Source organism: Dermochelys coriacea, chromosome 3, assembly GCF_009764565.3.
Source record: "Dermochelys coriacea isolate rDerCor1 chromosome 3, rDerCor1.pri.v4, whole genome shotgun sequence".
NCBI classification, from domain to species: Eukaryota; Metazoa; Chordata; order Testudines; family Dermochelyidae; genus Dermochelys; species Dermochelys coriacea.
Genome location: NC_050070.1, coordinates 13,419,325 through 13,431,527, shown reverse-complemented (window position 1 = coordinate 13,431,527; position 12,203 = coordinate 13,419,325).

The following is a 12,203-nucleotide window of genomic DNA, read 5'->3' as shown; positions in this document are numbered from 1 at the left end:
GACTTAGCAGACTCGGCCCAGGAACGTCTGACTTCTAGCTTCAGTTCTGCCACTGATTAGCAGCATGGCACTGGGCAAGTCACTTAATTTCTCTAGGCTTCAAGCTACGTTTCTGTAAAATAGGAAGCTAGTTTGCATGTGTCGCTTGGCTGTTACTTAGATCCCTCTCTTGGCCACAGAGGCAGCCTTCTCCTGGTTTATTCCTCCTCTCTTTTCACAGGTGCTTTCTGGGGACCCCACAGCCAAGCCTCTCTTAATCAATACTACTCTGCAGCACTACTCCCCTGCACAGGTGCATGTTTGCTCCATTAGCTTTAGCAAATGGCTAGGAGGCTGGAGTCATGGTTATAGCAGTATTACTTCTTTTCGCTTTTCAGTGATAGAGCATGTTCTTATCACGGCGACTTCATTTCACCTCCCATGTGAAAGTCTTTAGCATCTCTCCAAACTCCTTTCCTGGGTGTTTTACAGTGTGCTAAGAATGCTGAAGGTCTAGTTGAGCTAAATAATCCTAATTCTGAAGCTATCATGGCAATGCATGCATGAGGAGTCAAGGCGGGTGTTTATGGGGATATTTTCATCATACATGCTGCTTTCAGCTTGTCTGGCTTCATATGGCTCCCTGTGGCTGATATTACCTTTGGAGAATAATCCATCCCCAGAAACTACTTCCTAAAATGCTTTCTTCATGCTGTGCCCATTATGCGTGGGTCCAAGGAGTGGATCCCAAAAGACCCCCTCCTAAGAGAGTGTTATTATAATGGTTTATATTGCTATCATCCACTTGGAATCAAAATGTTTAATGGAACAACAGCTAGATAGTAAAATTGAAAGAATGGCAGCTAAATGCTACCACGTTAAAATACTGATAAACCCTACGAGTGTTCACTGGAAGCAGAATATTAAATAGAGAGAGACTGATGTTTGCATTCATGGATTATATAGCCAGGAGAGACCACTGTGATCATCTAAACTGACCACCTGTATCACAGGTCATAGGACCTCCTTGAATTATGTTCTCGTTCAAACCGGAATTATCTTTTAGAAAGAACATCCAATCTTGATATAAACATTTTCAGTGATGGACAATCCACCACAATGCTTGGTAAATTGTTCCAATGATTAATTACTCTGTTAAAAACATCTTCCTAATTTCTACTCTGAATTTGTCTAATTTCAACATCCAGCCAATGGACTTCATTATACTTTTATCTGCTAGATTGAAGAGCCCTCTATTATTAAATTTCTGTTCCCCATGTACCTACTTACAGAGTGTGCTCAAGTCACTCCTTAACCTTCTGTTTGTTAAAATGAACAGATCAAGCTCCTTGAGTCTAGCATTATAAATCATGTTTTCCAATCCTTTAATCATTCTTGTGCGTCTTCTCTGAACCCTTTCCAATGTATCAACATCCTTCGTGAATTGACTTTACACCTACTCAAGATTCCCCTCTTTATTCATCCCAGGATTACATTAGCCGTTTTGGTCACAATATTGCACTTAGTGCTCATGATCAACTGATAATCCACCAGGACCCACCCAGAACCTCAAGTTCTTTTCAAAGTCACTACTTCCCAGGATAGTGTCCCCTATCTTGTAAGTATAGCCTACAGTCCTTATTGCTAGCAGTATACACATTTACATTAAAATACATATTGGTTGTGTGGTCCTTCGTATCAAAAAATTCAGATCACTCCATATCTGTGACCTGTCCTCTTCATTATTTACCACTCTGTCATTTTTTGTGTCTTCTGCAACATTTATCAAGAAAGATTTTATGTTTTTTCCATGTCACTGATAAAATGGTAAATAATATAGGGCCAAGAACAAACCCTGTGCACCCCACTTGAAACACAACTACTTGATGATTCCCCAATTATAATTACCTGGTGAGACCTGCTGCCATTTTTTAATCCACTTAATGTGTGCCATGTTGAATTTTTTATAGTTTTATTTTTTTAATCATGTGTGGTACCAAATCAAATGCCTTACAGACATCTAAGGTTATTGCATCAGCGCTATCCCCTTAATCTTCCAAATTCGTAGTGTCAGGTCATTGGGTAGTATGGGCTGTAGGCCACATCCATGAGATTTATGTGATTAGAATAAAGTACAATTATTTATTTTATACAGACTTCACTGTTAACCCAGAATGGCCATCAAGACTGAGAAAGTTTGACTTGTGTCCAAAGTGTACATGGTTAATATAGTGGATTCAGCTACTGTATTTTACTCTGACTCAATGTTGGGCATGCAAAGAATTGTTTATTTGTAGGTGGGTGCAGACAAAACAGAAGTCAGACCTAGCTGCAAAATATATTTAGAACACTTTTTTTTAGTTACCAGGAACTACATATTAAATCATGGAATATCCAGTAGTGGCCTAGTTCTTTTGAACTGACTACATGAATTTATTACTTCCTTGCAACGGGTCAGGCACAGATTCCTTGCATGACAGTAATCCAATATAATAGCTAAAATACAGGACCCCTTCCTGCCCAAACTGAGACTGAAGGTACTTGGATAAAGGGGTCAATTGCCCCGACATGCAACCAGTGATTAATTACAAGCTGTTAGTGTTTTTGAGGATGCTTGATACACAAGAACACATACATAGAAATTTTAAAGTTCATGTTGGTGATTTCTCTTAGGATCAGTTTTTAACATTCTGAAATTTCTTTGAATGATGCCAGAATTGGCTCATTATATTTAAATATTTATTAATAATATTTCTACTGCACAGAATATTTTATTTACAATCCTTGAAGGTTATAGAAAACAGAGTGTGATCCCCATGGTTTGACTCCCACCTCAGCAAAAGACTGGCATGGAACCTTTTAGTTTATATCAGATCTCCAGGAAACAATACAGAAATGGGGAGAGGATTGTCAACCTAACCATAACCTGACAACTTTTCTATTCATCTTTAACCTCACTGCTTTCAAAACATACTTAAAACCTGCAACACGGCCATTTATAATCTTCTACACTTCCTACACTGCCATTTGTAGAACAGATAAAAAAACCATCTTGGAATGTTAAGATAAGCAAGCAACAAAATGCATATACTGTATTTCCTCGAGTATGGGTACGTGCGCACAGTCATATGCTATTTTCAACATTACTGTATTTCAATGAACAATCTGTTTTGTGAACAGGTTGCACCAGTCTGTGAAGGATACAAAGTTTCCATCCCACATCCCTTCAGATATGGTCTATCCCACCCACATCCACTACAGACATCTTCCAGATGCCTCAGGAGCAAATGTTCACTAACATTAAATAGCTTATAAAAAGCTCTACCAAAGCCTCTCATATGGGATCCTTAGCTAGATATATTTAGCCAGATCTCCAGTGGATATAAGTATGTCCTCCAGTACGTCCCCATCAAAGTATCTGAAGTGCCATAGATTTAAACATGTGGCCCATAATGTAAAACTAATGTTATCATTTACCGTGTCAAAATTCAGAGCTAACAGTGTTTTGTTTGTTTAATATTTTATTTAAAAAAGGCATTTCCTGGGATTTACTGATTATAAAAAGGATAAATCAGCGGTCATGCAATTAGCCAAAACTGACTGATGCAGCTAGTCTGTGAGACTAGTGTCTTTTTCTTCCCATATAAATGTATTGAAAAGTGACGATACTCAGCAGAATGACATAAAAAGAAAAAGTGAATTATGATAATGAACTCCATCACCCTCCACATGAGATTATGGTGCAGTCACCTAACATGGCATATATCTGTGGATGCCAAAGCCAGAAAGAACCTTTGAGATCTGCTCTGACCTCCTGTATAACACAGACCATGGAAACTCCCCGCAAAATAATTCTTAGAGAAAAATCTTTAAATCAAGTTTGGATGTTTTTTTAAAAGTTGCCAGTGATGGAAAATCCACCATAACCATTGGTAAATTGTCCCAAAAGATTACTCACTGTGAAAAATTTACGCCTTATTTCCAGTCTGAATTCATCTAGTTTCAACTTCTAACCTTTAGATCCTGTTATATACCTTCTCTGCTGGACTGAAGTCCCCATTATCAAATATTTGTTCCGCATGTAGCTACTTATAGACTGTGATCAAGTCACCCCTTAACCTTCTCTTTGTTACACTAAATAGATTGAGCTCCTTGCGGCTATTATAAACCATGGTTTTTAATCCTTTAAAAAGGATTATTGTGACTCTTCTCTGAGATCTCTCCAATTTTTCAACATCCTTTTTGAATTGTGGATACCAGAACTGGACCCAGTTTTCCAGCAGTGATTGCAACAGTGCCACATATAGTGGTAAAATAACCTCTTTACTCCTACCTGAGATTTCCCCTGTTTATGCATCCAAGAATTGCACCATTTTGGCCACAGCATCGCACAGGGAGCTCATGTTCAGCTGATTATCCATCCCCCAAATCTTTTTCAGAGTCACTGCTTTCCAGGGTAGAGTCCCCCATTATGTAGGTAAGGCCTACATTCTTTGTTGCTAGATGTAGACCTTTACATTTAGCTGTATTAAAATGCAGATTGTTTGCTTGTGCCCAGTTTACCAAGTAATCCAGATCGCTCTGTTTCAGTCACCTGTCCTCTTCATTATTTACCACTCTCCCAATGTGTGCGTCATCTGCAAACTTTATCATTGATGATTTTATGTATTCTTCCAGCTCATTGATGTGTTAAATGTTAAAGAGCATAGAGCCAAGAACAGATCCCAAGAACATACCTGCTTGATGATTCCCCATTTATAAGTTACATTTTGAGGCTTATCAGTTAGCCAGCTTTTTTCAATTCATCACACAACGTGCAAAATAGAAGCTGAACAATAAACATTAACATAGTAAAATGATAAGAGGTGATGGTGAGGCAGGGTGGGAGAGAGGTAAAAGGAGAGAAATTAGGAGTCATGTTACTATTCAGGATTCCTTGCATTTCTTCCAGTCAGCATATTTAAAAACAGGATAGAAGACTCTGGGCACCAGAGTATAAAATTGCTGTGAGAATAAGAAACGGCAATTGAAAATGTATGTACTAAATACTGCACTTTTCACTCAGACAAACGTCCCATTGCCATCCGTAAAGTCAGAGGGAGTTTTGCTTGAGAAGCAGTGACTTCACTTTAACCCCCAAAAGAATAATGCAGAGGAAACTCATGATGATTCCTCCCCGTGAGACCTGCGCCCCATGAGTTTTTCTGGGGAAGGAGGCAGCTCTGTCCGGCCACAAAATTTTTTTAATAGAAAATATCTATTTTTATGCTGATTTCTTGCCTGTTAATTCAGCCTAGCAAACAAAAAAACAAGGGCAAACTAATGGCTCTCTGTATTCCCAGAGAGATCAGCAAGAGTCAGGAGAAGAGGATGGTTATTCAGGGTGCAAACCTCATGACCCCAAATCCTAATCAAAACCTGTTTTATCTCTAGTTAGCAGCGGTATACATTGTTTCCTTTGCCCAGATGTATCTGTTTCCCTCTGGAGTTGATGACTCTGATCACTGACTTTGCTCTGCATTGCAAATTGCCTTGTGTGTGGTTTTATTGAAACAAACAAACAAAAATAGATGACTAAAGTTTATTTGAATGACCCTCTTCTCCAGTTCAGGTTGTGACCTCTTGCTTGTTTGGAACCGCTCCTATCTTAGAAAGGCTTCTTGAAAACCAGCCAACTGTCTCTCAGAAAATGAAGTTGCAACCCTGATATTAGTTTACAGCTCAGCATTAGGAAAGTTCACACAAAGGGGAAGATTTCATGGTACAGGAACTGAGGCAGATTTAATGACATAGGGCTAAATCCTGCCATTCTTCCTCATGTAAAACACCCAATGATTTCACTTTGCTGGCTGGTGTAACCCCCAGCTCACTGGGTTACACATCCCCACTGTGCCTGATACACACAGGACAAAAAATCTGCTACAGCTACCAGGTAGACGTAGTCCTTAAGGCCCAGACTTTTATCTCTGGAGGTCTCAGGGTCCAATCCCAAGTGATGACCCAACAACTAATTGTATTGCCAATATAGATTCATAGATACTAAGGTCAGAAGGGACCACTCTGATCATCTAGTCCGACCTCCTGCACAGCGCAGGCCACAGAATGTCACCCACCACTCCTATGAAAAACCTCACCTATGTCTGAGCTATTGAAGTCCTCAAATCATGGTTCAAAACTTCAAGGAGCAGAGAAGCCTCCCTCCAGTCAACCATGCCCCATGCTACAGAGGAAGGCAAAAAAACCTCCATGGCCTCTCCAATCTGCCCTGGAGGAAAACTCCCTCCCGACCCCAAACATGGCAATCAGCCAAACCCTGAGCACATGGGCAAGATTCACCAGCCAGATACCCAGGAAAGAGTTTTCTATAGTAAATCAGATCCCATCCATCTAATATCCCATCTCAGGGGATTTGGCCTATTTACCCTGAATATTTAAAGATCAATTACTTACCAAAATCCCATTATCCCATCATACCATCTCCTCCATAAACTTATCGAGTAGAATCTTAAAACCAGATAGATCTTTTGCCCCCACTGCTTCCCTTGGAAGGTTATTCCAAAACTTCACTGTTCCTGTTTCCCCCTCATTTGGAGAAACAAGGGTCAAAATCAATAGGAAAAAAAGTTTATAGCTGCTCTACAGATATTACTAATTATTATTATATTTTATTATTGTCAATTCTCCACCCCTGCAACCAATAGCTTGTGGGATCAGGGCCTGAAATTGTAAGCATAAGACAATGCACAGAGTTTATTAAGTGTTATGACCCTTGCAAAGCCATTCCATGAAATCTGTACAGAGGATAAATCTGTAAAAGCTCTACAAAAACATCCATCATGGCTTTTATAGAGAAACAACCTATTTGCTCTGCTTCCCCAGAAATGAATGTGAAGCGTCTCTATAAGTATTTGAACATTTTGTGATGCAGCTCTCCATTTCTTTTGGTCAAACTCACCGAGGGTATAACAAGATAGAGTGGACTTAACACTTGGTGGAACTCCGTTGACTTCAGTAGAGTTACATCCCACATGATTTGACACACTGAAGTGGAAAGTTGCATCACAACATGACTGAATGCTTATTTTTTCTACTCGCAGTCAACCTAGCCATGTACATCCCCTGAGAAACAGCAAGGACAGTAATCATGTCCCTCACAGAAACAGCTCTGAACAACATTTTTTCCCCTCCTGGTGGAGGTTATGGTTTGTTCTATCAAACTGTTACTTGCTATTGTTTGTAGTTAGTTGCTTAATTCATCACAGAAACAAAACAAAGAAGTCTGTTTAATTTAAACAATCAATTATGTCTCTATATAGCATCCCAGTACACCATGTCTTGAGAAAAGGATACTGGGTGGGGGGGGGGACCAGATAACAGTTTTTAAATATGTTAAGGGCTCTTATAAAGAGGATGGTGAGCAATGGTTTTCCATGTCCACTGAGGGTAGGAGAAGAAGTAATGGGCTTAATCTTCAGAAAAGGAGATTTAGATTAGATATTAGGAAAAACCTTCCAACAATAAATTTGGAATAGACTTCCAAGGGAAGTTGTGAAACTCCCATCATTGGAGGTTTTTAAGAACAGGTTGGACAAACACCTCTCAGGGATTATTTAAGTTTACTTGATTCTGCCTCAGCAAAAGGGGCTGGAGTCATTTCTGTCTATGCTAGAAAAAGCACTGCATTTTATTGAGTGTTAATGAAAACGATGCTAAGCATGATCTAGGGCAGCTTTTCGCGAACTGTGTTCTGCTGAACACTGGTATTCCACATGATGTGAATAGGTGTTCAGTGAAAGAATTGTAATGAAAAAAAAAGGGTCTTTAACTTTTTTTTTTTAATTTTAAATTTGGCATATTTGAAGTGTAGTTTACAATTCTTTTTGAATGACTGTAATTTAACATAAAACTCTTTTTCCGGCATTATTCCTAATATTAAGCGAATTTGTGATAGAAAAATGCAGAAATACCAATCCCATTTAATCCAAATTTGTATTTCTTTTTATAAAAATAGATTTTCCTAGTAAAAATCTAATTTGTTTGGTGTTTGTGTATATGTAAAAACAGGGTTTTTTTTAAGTAGAACACTGTTTTTAATATTGACTCTTGCACTTGATTTTTGTACTACTTTATACATGCTTTTCAGTTAGAAATTGTTAGTTCAAGTTATTTTAAATTTGTATTTTTGCTTTGTTTTATAAAATAAAATATATTTGAGCATAAATAATACAATTTTTTATTTGTTTACCAAACGAATACAAAATAATATTATAAGTGTTCCATAATAGGCTAAACAGTGTTCCGTGGCCAAAAAAGTTTGGGAAACGCTGATCTAGGGTAACATTTTCATAAGAGCCCAAGTACCATTTTCAAAACTGTCTTAGGCTCCCTGGTGCCTAAAGTCACATTGCCTTTTGTTGAGGCTCCTTAGTCTCTTTTGAAAATTGGATGTAGCTGTTTTTGAAAAAATTCCCCCTAGCCCTTAGTGTGTACAGGCATAATTGTGTTTAAAAACACGTTAACTGGTTGGTGCTTATCCTAGGTCCTCCTAAAGGTTGACGATGACTAGCTGACACATTTTAAGCATGTCTGGCCTTATTTACACCAGGTTCAAAGCCATATTTAAAATTTTGTCAATTCATAGATTTTAAGGCCAAAAGGAACCAATATCATTGTCTCATCTGACCTCCTGCATAGCATAGGCCAGAGAATCTCATCCAGAATCTGTCTCCAGCCCACAGCATCTTTCTGAGATACCTTTGAGAAAAACATCCTGTCTTGATTTGAAGATTCCAAGTGACGGTGACCCTACCACATTATCGGGTAATAATTTCAATGGTTAATTGCCCCCACTGTTAAAATGTATTCATTAAAATGTGTTAATGTTCATAGATACTAAGGTCAGAAGGGACCATTCTGATCATCTAGTCCGACCTCCTCCACAGCGCAGGCCACAGAATCTCACCCACCCACTCTTATGAAAAAAATCACCCATGTCTGAGCTATTGAAGTCCTTAAATCATGGTTCAAAGACTTCAAGGAGCAGAGAAGCCTCCCTCAAGTCAACCATGCCCCATGCTACAGAGGAAGGCGAAAAACCTCCAGGGCCTCTCCAATCTGCCCTGGAGGAAAATTCCTTCCCGACCCCAAATATGGCAATCAGATAAACCCTGAGCATATGGGCAAGATTCACCAGCCAGATACCCAAGAAAGAATTTTCTATAGTAACTCAGATCCCATCCATCTAATATCCCATCTCAGGGGATTTGGCCTATTTACCCTGAATATTTAAAGATCAATTATTTACCAAAATCCCATTATCCCATCATACCATCTCCTCCATAAACTTATCGAGTAGAATCTTAAAGCCAGATAGATCTTTTGCCCCCACTGCTTCCCTTGGAAGGCTATTCCAAAACTTCACTCCTCTGATGGTTAAAAACCTTCGTCTGATTTCAAGTCTAAACTTCCTGGTGGCCAGTTTATACCCATTTGTTCTTGTGTCCACATTGGTGCTGAGCTGAAATAATTCCTCTCCCTCTCCTATATTTATCCCTCTGATATATTTATAGAGAGCAATCATATCTCCCCTCAACCTTCTTTTAGTTAGGCTAAACAAGCCAAGCTCCTTAAGTCTCCTTTCATAAGACAAGTTTTCCATTCCTCGGATCATCCTAGTAGCCCTTCTCTGTACCTGCTCCAGTTTGAATTCATTCTTTTTAAACATGGGAGACCAGAACTGCACACAGTATTCTAGGTGAGGTCTCACCAGTGCCTTGTATAACGGTACTAAAACCTCCTTATCCCTACTGGAAATGCCTCTCCTGATGCATCCCAAAACCGCATTAGCTTTTTTCACAGCCATATCACATTGGCAGCTCATAGTCATCCTATGATCAACCAATACTCCAAGGTCCAATATAGGGAAATAAGACCCAGACTGTGCCTGTCCTCCCCATTCCATGTGATCGTGGGGGAAAACTGCAAGCAGGAGCCCACCAGAGAGTAGCAGCAGAAGCAGTCAAAGCAAGGACTGAAGCTTGCAGGAGGGGGTAAAACAGAGCTCAGCTGGGTCACCCTCCCCACAGAATCTCCATCCTTAAAGGTTTTTAAGGCCTGGCTTGACAACGCCCTGTCTAGGATGATTTAGTTGGGGGTTGGTCCTGCTTTGAGCAAGGGGTTGGACTAGATGACCTCCTGAGGTCTCTTCTAACCCTCATCTTCTATGATTCTAAGAACCCAAGCTGTGCAGATGAGATTTCATACTCTGGTCACAGTAGGGCCCAGGTGGTGTCTTGCCTTCCCCTGCCCCCACTCCAATGTGGGCTTGGGGAAAGACAGCAGGGTGGAGACAGCCAAAGGCCAGCTGGCAGGAGCAGAAGCTGGCAAAGGAGGGATCCTCTGGACATTCACAGAACTTTCTCCAGTTTTGCTCTAACTTTTTCCCTCCCTCAAAATCTTTTCACCTGAGCTTCACTCTTCTCCCCTGGCCTATGTCCCCTCTCTCACTTCACTTTTCTTTTCTAAGTGATCCCTCTTACTCCAAAAAAACCTAAACCCACACCAGAACAGAGCATAACAGTGTCGAACTAACATGATGTGTGCCCCATGACATTTTTCAGGCTGCTTGTGTGTTCCACCTCTCCCCACTACCACCCTAGCCCTGTATCAGTTTTGTCATTTTAAATCAAACTCTTTAGGGCATCTACTGTGTGTTACTCTGTGTCTGTGCAGTGTCTTGCACAGTGGAGTCCCATTCTTGGTTGGCCCTTAGACACTATTGTAATAAACATGAACAATCATCATTAGACGTATATGGGAGAATGATGCCAGAGACAAGGAACTGGCCTCTATCCTACAGCAACTCTCTTCATTATTTAAATTACAAGTTTAAGCCTTGACTGTACTTTAGAGCAGCATTTCTCAAACTGTGGGGTGGGACACCAAAGTGGGTCAGGACACCATTTTAATGGTGTTACCAGGGCTGGTGTTAGACTTGCTGGGGCTGAAGCCAAAGTCCGAGCCCCACTGCCCAGGGCTGAAGCCCTCAAGCTTTGGCACCCCCCAGGGAGGCAGGGCTTGGGCCCCTTGTCCCCCTTCCCAGGGTCATGTAGTAATTTTTGTTAGAAGGGTATTGCGGTGCAATGAAGTTTGAGAAACTCTGCTTCAGAGATACTGCCCTGTCCTGAGAGTGGTGGAGAGTAAGGGGCCCTGGGAAGAGCTGCGCCTCAAGGCATGTGTTGGAGCTGTGTTCCTCAAGAGGAGTTTGCTTGCTGCACCCTCCTTAGAGGGCCGCACACCCAGCCCTCTTGGAGAGGCTTGCACCCCAGAGAGTCAGGAGGGGGCAGAGATTACAATTTGGGCTAACCATTTGGTGTGGGAAAAGGTGAGCTCCTTGTACTCCCTCCGATCTCATGTAGTGTCCCCATCCAGCTCTTCATGCAGACATTGGTCTGACCGTAAAGCTCTCATTAGCTGTGCTGCAAAACTCAGATGGGAGCAGGAGCAGGCCAGCAAATCTTCTAATTGTAAAACTCTAGCAACTCAACCAACACTGGTACATGTATTTTCCTGCACATTATCAGTAGACATATCCTGTATGTTAGTGGAAGCCTATTGGGAGGTCACCTTTCCATTGAGGCAGAAAGGTAGGTGACTTTCTCCAGACCACATGAGTTAGCGTTAGGGTTAAAAGTTAGGAGCTCCTGGCTCCCAGTCATGTGCTAGACCATGCCTCTTTTGGACAAGGGAGAATTTACTTTGTATTAATAGTTTCAGAACAGCATAGATTCTTATCAGAAGTTGCACTTAACTGATTACCCTACTGCTATGTCTACACTACACACCATTGGCAGCGGTGTATAGGGTATGTGTAGCCACACGCTGCAGTGAAAAGTGCACTGCATCCACACTGTAGCGTGTAGAAACATGGTATAGGAACTGACTTGGGGGAGACACCTGGGAAAGGCCAAGCCTTTCCCTACTGCCTCCCCCCTGCTAGAGCCTTTTCCCTCTGCTGGAGGGTGACAGGATGCTCCACTCACCGCTAGGATAGCACTCCCTCCTCACTGTGCTAGAGATTAGCTTCATGAGGTTGATGCCCCTTCCCACAGTTGCACACCATCTCTCCACCTTTCTCTTTGGGTCTGCAACTCCAGTTTCGCTCCATGAACTGCTGCTGCCTCTTCATGACTCAGCCCTCTAGCTAGCTCACTAGACACATTTTC